Source organism: Oratosquilla oratoria, chromosome 33 (assembly GCF_046742065.1).
Source record: "Oratosquilla oratoria isolate Oo_2021 chromosome 33, ASM4674206v1, whole genome shotgun sequence".
In the NCBI taxonomy this organism is placed as follows: Eukaryota; Metazoa; Arthropoda; class Malacostraca; order Stomatopoda; family Squillidae; genus Oratosquilla; species Oratosquilla oratoria.
In genome coordinates, this window is record NC_134809.1 from 11568973 (window position 1) to 11573020 (window position 4048).

General features: G+C 45.0%; 1 pseudogene; it reads left to right on the forward strand.

Annotated features, from left to right (window-relative positions):
* Positions 1-1784: 1784 nt before the first annotated feature.
* Positions 1785-2353, forward strand: LOC143017906 (uncharacterized; annotated as a pseudogene).
* Positions 2354-4048: the final 1695 nt, after the last annotated feature.

Consider the following 4048-nt stretch of genomic DNA (forward strand, 5'->3'; position numbering starts at 1 on the left):
ACTTTTGTCCTATATACTCGGATTTCCAGGGAAAGTAGAAAACACAGACAACTGTTGGATTCGAACGTGGGTCTGTGTCGTACAAATGACCATCGAAACCATCCTTTCACTCGTTTCACACTCTTTAGCCCACTGGAAAACGGTATATGTGGAGACGGACCGACGAGTTGCGCTAGGGGAGGAAACCATCATGAGGGAGAAGGCAAACAGTTGCGTAAAGGCAGTTTTGTCCGCGACAAAGCGACTTCATGGAACAGCCATTCCACCTCCGCCGTCGTCGTCGTCTCCGTCACCAACCCCTCCGCCACCTCCGCAACCTCCACCATCGTCCCCATCACCACCATGTTTTATTGTAATCAACATATGAGAAAGACTCAATGGACATAAAAACTTGATGCTGGGAAATGAGGCTGCAAACGTCGTTCCGTGGCTGCGGTTGTGCGTTGACACGGTAGAAAAAGAAGAAAGAGAGGGGAAAAGGAAAGAGGAGGGAAAGAAAGAGAAAAGTGGGAAAATCTGCAAAACGTGAGAAAAAAATTATGTAAAAAGCTGTGATGATGAACAAAATAAGGAAAAATAAAAATAAAAAAAAAGAAGCAAAATAAAATAAAACGGAAAGAAAGGAGGAAGTAAAGAGAAGGGGAAAGGAAAAAGAGAGGGAAACGAAAGAGAGGGGGAAAGGAAAGAGAGGGAGAAAAGGCAAGAGAAGTGAGTGAAAATATGCAAAACGTGAGAAAAAAAATAAAAAGCTGTGGAGATGAATAAAAAAGAGGGGAAAGGAAAGAGAAGTTGCGGGAAAATATGCAAAACGTGAGAAAAAAATATATAAAAAGCTGTAAAGATGAATAAAATGAGACTCCAGCCGCTCCTCATGGACTCTGGCGGAATTAGAGAACAAAAGCAAAAGGAAAAAAGGAGAGAAGAAAAAGAAAAAATATAAAGATAAAGATAAGATGAAGATGAAGATGAAGGTGAAGGTGAAGGTGAAGGTGAAGATGAAGATGAAGATGAAGATGAAGAAGAAGAAATTCGCGGAAAACAGAGTGGGAAAAGGGTACGAAAAATAGGAGAATAGTTAAGATCTAAATAACCATGATAATAATGGAGAAAGTGAGGAGCAATCCCTTCGGGCTGCGTCATTTTATTGTCCATTCACAACCATCCTCCACTCACACGTATATCTTGCCTTCTCCCTTCCCTGCTCAACAGGCATTCTCCTTTTGCCCAAGGCCCCCTTCACCCTATCCATCCATCTCACTCTCGATCTTCCCCTCAAGGTCACTCCATCCACCTCTATCTTCCATTATCTTTTTGCTGACCTTTCCTCACTTTTCCCATGGGTCCAAATTATCCCAACATTCTTTTATCAGCCCTATCTGCAGGTTCCTCTCCAATGCTACCCTTCTTTTCATCTCATTTCTCTTTTTGTTCATCCTCGTACCTGTAGTGTCCACATGGCCCTCGGGGGGATATGTATCCATCTATGTATAAGATGTGTATGTATGTACATGGTTTGCTCAGGGCTCTCCTAAATGCCCTATTCCGTAACAACCTATTTCCCAACCTGTGACGTGTGTGTGTCACGAGTTCATCCATTGGTCGTTAGCTGTTTTGGTCGTAACCCCTCATTCGCTTGTGTCGGGTTTCGAAGCTTCAGAACCGACCTGACGTCGTGACCAGTTGAGTGTAAATAAAAGAGTCGGAATAAAACAGCCAAAAGCTTCGGTTATATTTTTCCTCCTAGACTTCTACAAGCTATCTAGGCTCTCTACAGCGGTAGCGCGATGGCAAAGGCAGAACCCGCGGCCAGCGTAGACAAACTCGCCATTGAGCTTGGTTTGATACCGGAGTTTGATCGCGCGACGCAATCGGTAGAGGAGTGGTTGGAGAAGTTAAGATTGGTGTGTCGGCTCCGTGGGGTTACCGATCTACATAACATCATACCATTTCGTCTCACTGGAGGCGAGTTTTCCGTCTACCAGCAGCTCAGCAGCGCCGACAAAGAAACCTACGACAAGATAAAGACCACTCTCACCTCAGCATTTGCCGTAGACAAGCCTATGAGCAGTTCGTTGCCCGCAACCTGCGCGACGGCGAGTCGGTCGACGTGTATTTGGCTGACCTGTACCGCCTGGCAGTGCTATTTGGAGGGCTACCAGATGCTGGATCGAGTTGTGCTTTTGTAACCGGCCTTCCCAAATCCGCTCGCCACGTCCTGAGAACTGGATCGCGCCTTGAAGACATGGATCTCAACTAACTTGAGGCCTGCTCATGAGCCGTCCTGCCGGAAGAGAACATTGGGGCGGTGACGGCGTCATTCTCTATAGTCAGCGCAAGGAGAATTGGCCGATAAGGCGGGGCTAGGAGATTTCCCGGTGTTGCCACATGTGGGCATCCATGGCGAGAACGTGCATGTGGATGCAATGTTTTCTGAATGCAGTATGAGGGGGGCGGGGCCAGAGATTAGATGTAGCGGCAACGTCGCTCTCTCATGCACATATGCCATATCTAGACTTAAAGAAACGAAACCTTTGTATAGAAAACATTGCTTTGATTTTTACCTCAGTGGTGGTGTGTGACAAAAAATTATAATATAATCATATGAGGCAACATTATAAAATTATAAAATAGAATTATAAAATAAAATGAAATTATAGAATAATTATATGTGGCACCACAGGGGAACTCCCAGTGCTCCGCCCTAACGGCCAGATCTCAGTGCAACGGGTATAGTTGGCAACAACACCGGGCAGCCCCGGCATCTGCTGATGTTTTGTGTTGGGTCTGTAATCACCAGAACCATTATCCTCGTGACTGCCTGACACGACGCGGCCGGCGCTCGGAAAGACGCGCCGACATACGATGCTATGGATGCGGAAAGTCAGGCCACATCGCCTCGTCGTACCCGGGAAACGGATTGGGCGGGGCGACAACAGCGGAAGCTTACTCTCTGAATCATCAATGAATGATGCGTTGCTAAGAACACAAATACTAGTAAAGGGTAAGAACTGTAACACCCTTATTGACATCGGATGTACTAAGCGCACTGTGTTCGCGATGGGCGAAAGAAAATGTCCACGTGACTACGGTGGGCGGAGAATGATACGAGTGTATGGATACGAGCGAGGTACAGATACAATTGTTTTCAAGTGCAACTGTAAATGTAAGTGCACTATTAGTGCCTTTTAAACCCTTTAACTATGATTTCATTCTACACATGAACTGCGTAAGAGCCTTACATGGTGTGACGGTGCGTTCGTCAAATGATGTGCGGTTTGGTATTGAGGACTGTGAGGCTTCAACTGTATCGGTGACTGTGGCTCAACGTTTGTGAATTAGAAGAAAAAACAATAATAAGCAAGATATATGAGAGAATTAGATGGGGAAGGGTAAACGAAGATGGGTTGGGAATAAGTTTATTGCCTTAACGTTGCGACCACTTTGATATTCTTCGGAGGATCCCTGTATTACATTCAGATCACAAGTTTTATACTCGTAGCGAGAGGGACCCGTCAAGCTGTGAGTGGTTGCATGTATCAGATTCTCCCTTTGGCTACCGAATTTAATTATTAAGAGACTTGCTGCTTTCGAAAGGTAAGTAAATCCTTCTCTGTCGTTGTTTCTTTTCCTAGTGATGACAAGCGCAGCTTCCACATTTTCCTCCATACTCTTCTCAAGCCCATCGTGTAGAATTTCTGCTCGGCTCCAGTCAGTTAGGTGTTCGCATTGGTCTAGGTGACGAACCAAGGAGTTTACAATCTCTTAATTCACCATTCAGCTTTGCCATATATGACGGAAAGATAATTTGATGCTTGGAGATTTGAAAAATGAAAATATTGTCATCGAATTCGTTTATACTCCAACGAACTATCAACTGTCGTCGCCGATGAAGCCCGTGGAGGCCCCGTGTCATAACTCTTCTACCCTCCTTCGATCGCTCTCAATCTCTACCCCTCTGTGTCTGTAGGTAAGGTGGCACTCTTTATATGTTTTGTTCTGGCCGAGATTAGTCGATTCTATATTTATATATTTTTTTCATAAAGGTGGA